General features: G+C 47.0%; 1 long non-coding RNA gene across 1 annotated transcript; it reads right to left on the reverse strand.

The window, feature by feature from the left end:
• Positions 1-1,065: 1,065 nt before the first annotated feature.
• Positions 1,066-9,509, reverse strand: LOC113982968. The gene is made up of 3 exons (XR_005565632.1): positions 9,410-9,509; positions 5,911-6,104; positions 1,066-1,199 (listed from the first exon to the last, which is right to left on the reverse strand). It is a non-coding gene; the product is annotated as an uncharacterized LOC113982968 (long non-coding RNA).
• Between the last annotated feature and the right edge of the window lie 916 nt (positions 9,510-10,425).

Consider the following 10,425-nt stretch of genomic DNA (forward strand, 5'->3'; position numbering starts at 1 on the left):
GCAGCCATAACTCACAGGAGGAGATTTCAAAGCCTGGGACTCTAATCCTGGCCAACCATCCCTTCCACCTCTGGCTGTCAGGGCAAAACTCACAGCACGTTTCAGCTTTTGTGTTTGGGGATTTTCTTTTTGCTTTCTTTTCTTTTAAAAGCATTATAGGAGTGTGGAACAAACAGAAGATGTGCTGTTCTTCTGCTTAAGAGCCCCTGATCCAAAGTCTGGTTGAGACAATGGCAGGGTTCTGATGTATTTGTAGGCATTTAGGGATAACCCCAGAGTCCAGTTGGAAAGCTGGCACTCTCAGGGCACTGCTGGGTCTCTGCTCCCCCAGCTCACTGCTGCTCTCACTCCAGGCACAGGGGGTGACTCTCAGGGATGACCCTGTGCAGGGTTAAGGGTTGGACTTGATGATCCTTGTGGGTCCCTTCAAACTCAGCACATTCTGTGATTCTGTGCCTGCAAACCCAGGTGAGGAGCAGGCAGAGCCCTGAGAACCCCCTGGCAGCCTGAAGCTCAGACCTGCAGCATCACTGAGCTGTGCAAGGAGCTGCTGCTGACACAGGGCTCTGCTCCTCTGTAAGTGCTGCAGAGTGGGGTCTGAGAGGATAAAACCTGCTGCAGCTGGAGTTCCTACTCTGTGACAATCATTTTAGATGGTACAGGCTTTAAAGCCCTCACTCTTTCTCATGTGGTGTTTCTATAATGCTCAGAGCAGTAAGGAAGGATGAATTTTCAAAAAAAGTTCAATAAAAATCAGATTTCCCACAAGCTTGGCTTAAGGGGCTCAAGGAATTGCCAACACTAAGTGCTCAAAACTTGTCAGGTCTCAAAAAGGCTTGAAATTGGCTTGAAAATCCTGAAAAATTAATAAGAAGTTTAAGAAACTTCTTATGTACTTTTTTATTTTGGAGCCTAGAACACAATAACCACATCATGTTTTAAGGTCTCTTCCATCACACCAGGAGGAGTAGAAAGGTGTGGGTTTGCAACTCTCTAAAGAAGCCACGCTCTGGGGTTCATTTTTTGTTCAGCAAAAGCAAGAGTTCAAAGAAATAGTACCTTTAGGAGAACTCCCCAGCATTACTGAAAGATTCCCAGCAGGATTCCCAGTGATGCAGCCAGGCTTGGCACCTCTGTACTCCTTCTCTAAGGCCAAGAGTCTCCACTCCCAGCTGTGGATCTCCCAACCTCAGGTAGCACTAGAGAAAAAGGGTTAAACAGAGGAAAGGAGAGATCAAAAACCTCGTAATACATGTTGTAACTTCCTAAATTATAATGAATAATTAATATATTAGCCATTCTTCAGCCTTTGCTAATCCCAAAGGTTTACTCTGGCTGGTCAAACCCAGAAATAGCACATCTCAAACAAACAACAGGAGCAGCATGTGCTGGAATCCAGCAGCAATGGAGCACAGAGCTGAAGGATGAGCTTAACTCTGCTCAGCAGGGATGCAAACACACTGGAGGAGTTGAGCATGGGGTTAAATACTGGGCTGGCCTGAGACCAGATGAATTCTGTGGTAAGCTTATTGTTATCGCTGCTCCCATCATCATTACTGCTCCCCAGGGAACAGCCCATCCTAAAGCTGGCTAATCTTTTTCAAAATGATCTTTTTCAAGCAGTTTATCTAGAATATAGTGGCATTTATACTTTTCAAGTTAAGAATTCAGAAGAGCAAGATCAGTGAGTACCCGAGTTGTTATGACAGAGTTGAGCAGGTCTAACAACTGCTCTGCTTTGGATGATCTACAGCACCTTGAGAACACCAAATGATGGAGCAGAACGTGCAACAAGTAAACACTGGCAGGAATATTTTGATACACAGAATAATGAGGAGAGCTCAGGCATTCCTATCTTGTTTGTTTTTAAACACAGTGTTCCTGCTCTAAAGAGATGGGTAAGAGCAGATGTTGACATTCTAAACTCTTCCTCTTATTTAAAATACTAATACTGGATAATATTACAACAGAGGAGAGGACAGTGCTCCTCCAGAGAGATTTATTCTTTACTTTTTTAAACCTGACAGGCATTTCAGATGTTCAGGAACTGTGACTGTAACACATCTGCATTTTTATTTAATTACCTTTTTCCTAAATGAGATTAAAACATGGCATGTGGTGTCTTTCAAACCAGACACCTGCACTCGGAATTAGAAGCTTCACAACTACCTCCCCTTGAGTTCCCAGGGGTTGGGGAGGTGGTGGGGAATTGTTCAGCTCAGACACAGGGAAAGCTGGCAACCTCATCAGCAGCGTTATCAAGGCCTCTGCAGATCTGAATGGCTTTCCTGTCTGCATATTTTTATATGTATGTATATATATTTATTTATTCATTATATTTTAAGGCTAGTTCCGGCAGGAAAAAGGTAATAGAACAGTGAGAATTTCCTGTGACAGTATAACCAGGAAAAAAAAAAGGCCATTAAATAAAATAAACCCAGACAAAGCCTTATGTGACACTGCAATAAGGTTGAGATGCCCCAGGTGCAACATGGGCCAAGTGTCCTTCCTCTGGCTCAGCACTGGAATCCTGCCCAGCTTTTGTGAAGGGTCCCAGAGCCTCGGGACAAGGCTCAAGGTGTTCGCTGGCCTTGGGCTGCACACTTGGCTGCTGCAGAGCCAGTGACCTTTGTTCCCAACACAGGGCTGCAGCAGGGGTTTCCTTCAGCTTTCACCACAGTTCTTCCCTCTCACAGGAAAAGGAACTGCTCAGCAGTTGGGCTTTGCAGCCCAAACTCTCATTTAGAAAACGGACTGAAGTCTGTTGCTCACACTGGTCCCACGTGGTTGGGAGCTGCAGGAGATTCTGAGCTGGAATACAGCTCCAAGTGTGCTGCAAAGCCCTACCAGAGCAATTTGATCCTGTCCTGCACAGGCCAGGGCACGGGACACTCCATGTACAGTGTCAGGCTCCTCCAAGGAACACCCCAACAAGGAAAAAGCAGTGGAGTTGAATGTGGACTCCTGATATTGCTGCATCTTCTCCTAAACAAACTCCACTCTCTGCACATCCCTCCATCTGCCACCATCAGTGATCTCTGAGCAGAGGGACAGGAGACCCAAAAGCAGAATTGCAGAATGCTGGATGAGTAGATTGTGCCTGATATGACCAAGAGCAAAGACTTGCGAGGGAGGTGCAGCAGGAGGAGTGATGGACAGGCAAGGCAAGTGATTTTTTTTTTGAGCATAAAGAGTGGGCATGAACAGGGTGAGATGGGATTTGCCAAGGCCAGAATTAGCCCTGTTGTAACAGTGATTGAGGAGCATGGCAGTGACAGCCTGAGCAGGCCTGGGAGCCAGGACAGGGGACACAAGGGGCAATATTTTAGAGAGGCTACACAGAAACAAGTGGCCAGTTCAACACTGCCTGCAGGCACAAACCTAAAGAGACACAAGGTAAAGGGAATCCCCAGAGGTGTGAGAGACAGGCAGGAGCATAAGGGTGTCCACATTGTTTAAGAAAGAGCACAACTGTGGGGAAAAGCCTTGTTTTCGGTGTATTGAGTCTCAGTGACAGCCTGCAAGGGGACATTGTGGGGGGACAGGAACACCACCCAAATGGGAGACACATGGTGTAAGCACGTGCTCTCTGTGGCATCAGTATGGGCACAGAAACTGAATTTGGGTTTGCAGAGAAAATTATCAAGAGAGATGATGAAGAAAATTAAAGGATAATGAGGAGAAGTGAATCTCTTTGAGCCCCAAAGGAACAGGGAGGACCTGTTCTGAGCTCTGCTCTCCTTACACTAAACTGTTCCCCCTGGGAGGACTCCTCTCTATTGCTCATAAAAATACATCCAAGAAAGTAGCTGTGTTCTCCCCAGCCTCCATGCCCTCCCTGGTCAGCTGAAATTAAGCAATGGAAAACAGGACAACTTTTCAAGCAAACATGATTTTGCAGCACAAGCCTCATCACTCCCCCTTCTTTGCTTATTATAATAGGAGTGTTTTTGTTTGTTTAAATGGGGAAAACAAACAAAGGAATCCATTCTGCAATACATGCCCCTATCCTTCACCCACAGGAACACTCCTAAAACACAAGGTTTACAGCTCGTGGCTGGAGAATTCCCTTTCATGTCAGTACCCATACTGAAGTCCTGGCACGGCAAAGTGCCTAAACCAGCACCCGCTGTCACCCCAAACTTCCTCCTCCTTCCCTCTTCCCAAACACTGCCTCGTCCTCCAAAGGTCCCCCATGGAGAAACAAACCAAAATTCAGCTTTGGCTTTACAGAAGTTAAAAAGCAGAGTATTTGCATGATCCTTCACCCCCCATCAATCAGCTCTTTCTGAGGGCTGCAGGAGCCTCAGTGACGTACAAGGAGCAGTTCTGAGGTTGGTGCTGGAGGCAGATGCTGCAGGAGCCAAACCAGACAGGGCATCGTGCCCATGCTTACCAAGGACCTGCTGCAGGGTGCTCCTGACTCTGGCAATGTTTTGGCAACACACACTGTGTCCAGTCCCACTTCAAAGCCACCTCTGTGCTTTCGGAATCACGGTTAAGTGCTCGCTCTAATTACCACGTGTTTCCAGTATGTTTTTAATCATCATCATTAAGGGATTGAACATAACCCACTGAGATACAGAAGTGTAAACACGAGCAATAATTATTCCAACCTCTTCCCTGGTTTCAGGTAATGATCACACTGTATATTTAAAGTTGCTCCTCGGTTTATGATGCTCTGTTTTAGGATTATTTTATCCTGGGCGTTTCTGGTTAAGGCCAGCTAAAGGTTAAGGTCTGTTGGGGAGGGGGAAGCATGTGTTAAAATTATTTTAAAGGCTTTTAGTTATTTAAAGTCAATGCCTGTGACCTGTTAAGAATCAGCAAAGATGAAGACATCTGCCTTACGCTATTCCAGAGTAAACAGATCTGCTGCAGAACTAGAAGACAACCCAGAGTTGGAATTTCAGTTTAATTTATGGGAGACACGCCACTGGAATTTCTCAGTGTAGAAATGGGGATGTTAGTTTTAATCAAGCTAACAGGGGTGCTACAAGCACTCCAAACACAGCAGCCCAGCACTCCCAGATGTGCTAATATTTGCCCTAGTGTTCAAAAAACAAGTTGGAGAGGAAGGGGAGAGCTCAGCACTAAGGCAGGACTTTGAGAGGCCTCTGAGCATCGCTCAGGGTCACACTCACCAACCTCCCACACAGCACAGGGGCCTTCCCTCTGCTCCTCAAACAGGTCCCACAAGCAAAGCACAAGGGCTACAGCTTTTCCCATATATTTTTGTAGTTACTGGTCACTTTTTTGGCCACTCAGCGCATGGCCAGCCTATGCAAGGATAAATACTCTGTGCTCAGTGCTCACCTCCAGCTCCCCTGCCTGCCCCACACATCCCCCTGCTCTTGTCCTGGGCTGTCCCAGATTCACCCATTTCAAATCCCACTCATCTGTCCCACAACAGGGATCTGCAGTCTCCCAAATACTTAAAGAAGGCTTGAGCACCTAAAGACATGAAAAGGCTACCCAAGTGCTTTCTCATGGACAGTAAATATCTGTATACGTCACTTAATGCACAGTAAGAATGAATTTGAGCCACTTTAGTTGATTTTCCTTTAAAAGCTACATCAAATACCTTATATTTGCCATGGGAGCAAGGGTGAACATCTGAATTTCTGTGTCTAACCCTAAGCTACAATCTGTCCTGAGCAAAACTGTTTGAATTGTTTTCATCAGGAGGTATGTTTTGTTTGGGGGTTTGTTGTTTGACTACTATCTTGTTTGTGTTTTTAAAAATATTTTTCCCTGTTTTCCAGTGAAATACCAGACATGGAAAATTATTGTTGATGTGGTTTTAAAACCTCGTTACTTTTTTTTTTTTAAGTTATTTTTCTTGGTAAAATATAAAGGAACTATCTGGCCATTGGAAACTCTGAAATAAATATAATCTTTGCAAAATACCTTCTGAAAACTTTTTGATGACCTTCCACCAGACCTGTTCCAGTTTATCCTTGGCTCTGATGTGGAGAACCTGGGTGACCTCATGACACAATTTTCTGAGCCACCATTCCCTATTTGTTGAGATAATAGGAATTCGAGTCTCCAAACAAGTGATTCTTCATCAGAAAAGTGACAGTCCATCAGATTGAAGGTTACTGCAGAAACATATCAGCTTTGAATAATTACAGCGTTTGTGGGAAATATTTCTCCAGTTCAAGATGGAGATTTCACTCCATGAAAAAAAAAAAAGGTAAACAAAAAACACTCAATCATCCTAATCATAACAGTGATTGTAAAACCCCCAAACAAGCTGCTTCACACTGGAGCAAGGCTTTGTTTTTTCACAGGCTCTGCAGCATAAGTTACAGGCTGAGCTTTGCTCAGGGCTGCAAAGGTGGATTTTCACTGAAAGCTCACTCACACCACCCCCAGTCATGTCCAAACATCCAAAATGTAAATGAAAATCATTAGGCATGTACTGCAAACAGGCTGACTCCCACTTTGGTGGGTGCAGTCCAAGGCATGTCCCAAACTGCTGCACGAAGCTGGCAGAGGCACAGAGAGCTCCAACCCACTGCCCATGGGCCATCTGTGCCCACAGGTGGGCAGGGGGAGAAAGGGAGGCTCCACCCTGTTCCCAGAGGAGGTTCAGCCTCTTCACCCAAGTGAAAGGGGCTCAGCCAGGCTCACAGTCTTCAATTCATAAGTGTTCATCTATGAAATCGGATTCCCACCCCTCTCCACTAAGAATCTGCTATTTCAACCAAGCACAAGATGTCAGGATTTTTGCCAACATGAGCACAGCTGTCAAAATCTCATCCTTGGAAAGAATCCCAGATAGACACATGTTTTACCCCAGCCAAAATGGTCAAACTTTGCAGAGAAACATTCAGAGAGGAAAAAGGTTCCATATTGTCACTGCGATAGCTTGGGATTGCTCACAGCCAGACAACTGGGGTGCAGTGCTTTAATAGCTGAACCATTAAAAGCAACAGGCATCTTGCTATTGACAGCAATAAGAACAGATTCAGTGCCTTTGGCACAAGATTATCAAAAGCAGCATTGCAGGAAAGGAAATAAGCTTGTTTGAACTTGGAAGACAACAAATAAAGGGGAAATATGCTTTCAATGTTCTATTTCTAGAGTATGTTTTTCTAAATAACTTCAGCACTTCTGCCTGGTATTTCCAATGGAAGTCTGAGGAGTCTTGGGTTTATGCTGTCCTCGAGTTCATGTCCTTTCAAGCCTACCTGGAAATCCAAGCCTAAGAGACTTTGCTGGATTTGCTGTGGGTGCTCAGGTAGAAAGGTTCCTCTCTGGATTATCCCAGGGACTAGAGCCAACCACAGCCCAGCCACGAGCAACCTGCATGGAGGGCAGGGAGCAGGAGCACTGAGGCCCTGCTGACAGAGTCCACTCTCATGTTTAGGAGGATCCCCAGCCTGGAATTCTGCAACTTCTCACAGCAGAACTAAGGTTCAGCCAAGATTCCCAACCCGCTGAGCAGGGAAGCACCAACCTATTTCTCCTGATCTGAGACATGCAGAGGACAAATGGTTTTGCTCAGGTCCTGGGTAGGGGCAGTGGCAAAGGCAGCAGAGGTGCAGCAGTGGCTCAGTCCTTGGTGCAAACAGGACCTGCCCAGTGCCTCTCTCAGCTTGGCCAGAGCTGCAGGCAGGGAAAGGGGAACTCCTCCAGCTGAGGGCTGGGGAGGGGAGGTGGCATCAGCAACCATTATCCTCTTTACTGGAAAATGTGTATCTGAATGGCCAGATTTACTGGCTGTTCCAGATCTTTATGAGATTTATGAGGCCTAAGAAAAAAAATTTACTAGAAAGACATAAAACTTCAGTGGTTTGAAATGGAAATGTTTGCAAGGGACGTGGGATCAGCTGGTTTCAATTGCAGCCCTCTGAGGCAGGGAGGGCTTCACTGCAGGGCTGAGCACCTCAAACCTCTCCTGACCTGACCCTCCCAAGCTGAGTGGAGAGCCAGTGCTCCATCACTGGGAGGAGCTGTGGGAGCCCAGATAGAGGAAAGGCACAGACAATGGGGATGATGAGGAGCACATGGCAGAGACACTCAAGTCTTCTTGTGCAAACGGTACCTGGTAAACCTAAACTGCTTCCTGATCCTGCCCCACCCACCACAGTGCTCCTGCTTGTTAAAGTGCAAAGGAAGCTAAACCTGAGCTGTCTTTCTGCATTTTCACCCTGCTGGGAGAAACACAACCCCATCTCCTGGCATGCAGAGCTCCAAGGAGCACAGGACAGGGACCCCTGCATGGCCTGGCACTTCAGCCCCAGTGCTTACAGCACTGGTTCTCAGCAGAGGCACCTGAACATCCCTGCACCCTGCTCCTTGTTTCCCTCTGTTCACAGGGAAACTCCTGGTTCTGACACACATTGCCCCACACTCAGCCTCTGCCTTCACAGAGGCAATCCCAAACTCTGAACTCCGTGAAGGAAGCTTTTCTCTGGGCTGAATACGACCCAGTGCAAAACAGAAACTGAACTCCCCTCCAAGCACAACAGACAGAACAACAAAACACTTGGAAAATGTTGGGTTTACCATATCAGAAGCCTGAAACCACATTACACACATCTCTTAATGAGGGTAATAAGCTTTAACTTCGCAGCCTCTGAACTGAGCTCATCATCCACTTAGAGTAACACTCCCTGCAGTGCCTCGTAGGGCGCTTGGGATCGGTCGGCCAACATTTCACACCTTTGCATTTGCCAGCATTGCTTCCTGGCCCTGAAACAAACCCAGAAGACGCTGAAGATCTCCAAAGGGTGTCCAAGAGGGGCAGAGGGTCGATGGCGATGCTGCTGATGAACTTACTGCAGTGTTCTCCCCCCCTTCACCTTGCAGGATCCTTAATTACAGTAGTCTCCTGGGGGATTCACACCTTGCAGCTCCCAACTGCTCTGCTGGCAGCTCGAGTCAGCGTGAGCTGAAAGGTGCACAGGGCTCCTCCTGCCTCTCTCCTCCCCCTGAATTAGTAGAGAACGTTTCCGTTCCTTCTCCCTCTTGCTCTGTGTTCCATCTGACAGAGCAGGTGTGGGGCTGCCTGGCTCACCTGGCTGGCAGATAAAAAGCCAGGCAGGTCCCAGTTCAGAATCCTCCTCCCTGGGACAGCCTCCAATCCTGTGTCACTGACCATCCCAAACACTGCATTCTAATCCATAGGAAAGTTCTTTCCTGCAAAGCCCCAGAGGCCCCAGGCAGAGGACTGCTGTCCACACAGGATTTCCCCCAGCAGACCAGCTCACCTGCCTGAGCTCATGCTTGGCATGTGCAAGCTTGGCAGTGCCACCCCACCAAATGCATCGTCCATGCTCAGGGCTGCTGTCAGAGGAGACAGAGTTTTACATAATTCTGCTCAAGCATCATTTATATCTTGAAATGTGATTTTTGGCTTGCTTTCCCTTGCTTGCAAATTACATCGTGTGTTTACTTGCGTGCTGGTGGTTGGAAAATCATCTTGATCTGTCTCAGACATCCAACTTCCCAGCTTGTCCTGACAGAATCTTGCAGGAGGGAGGTCCACAAATTCACCTTGCTCTGTATAAAGACAAATTTACCTTTTAGAACTAACATCAGCTTTATCATTGTACAATCTCTTACCAGACAAGCGTGGTTATGAGCCCTCCTGGCCCTGAAACCTGTTTACTCAGGAAGTTTCACTGAGCAATTAGGTTTTGAAACAGAAACAAACTTCTCAGTCTACTTACAGCAGTTGTTAATAGCATCTCACTGACTGAGCCAGTGCTTTGATCAGGATTTCTACAGAACTGGCCAAACACACCCCCTCTCAAAACCATATTGCCTCAAAATCTCTACGTTTTGACAAAGAAATGCACATTTGTGCCTAGTTCAGAATACACTGAGTTACACTTTCTCCACGAGAAAGTGTCACTGTGAGCTTTGTCTGGGAGGGAAGACAATTCTGGCTCTTCCCTCCAGCCAGTGCACGAGGTGAATGTGCTGCACTCCCGGGGGTGCAGCTCAGGAGCTCTGCTGCTGCTCTGGTTTCTCCAGGACAGTAAATGACGCAGGGGGTGCTTGCCAAGCCTCAAGCTTTCAAGGTTCTCTTCCCCCCAGGACTCCCATTCCCTTCTCCCTGCCTGTGATTTCCAAAGGACAGCTCACTGTTCCTGACACAGCCCCACAAGGAGCAAAGTCCTCTTCCCCGAGCTGTGACCTGCTGCTCCTCACCTGAACCCCCACTCACTCCAGGGCCACTGTCCTGTGTGCACAAGTTGGCATCCCATGCTCTGGGAAACTTATCACCAACATGTTTTCACTTCCCCAGTAATACGGAAGCAGACTTGGATTTCTTTTTCCCCCTCCCCATTTCACTATATTCCAATTTCTTGGCTGAATTCTCTCCATGAACATTTCCCCAGTGGGTTGCCTGCAGACCCTGCCCATTGATTGCTGCCCACCTGAGACCACAGAGCTGGTTCTCCT

This window comes from Pipra filicauda, unplaced genomic scaffold (assembly GCF_003945595.2).
Source record: "Pipra filicauda isolate LSUMZ 115617 unplaced genomic scaffold, ASM394559v2 scaffold4_size7858003_pilon, whole genome shotgun sequence".
NCBI lineage: Eukaryota > Metazoa > Chordata > Aves > Passeriformes > Pipridae > Pipra > Pipra filicauda.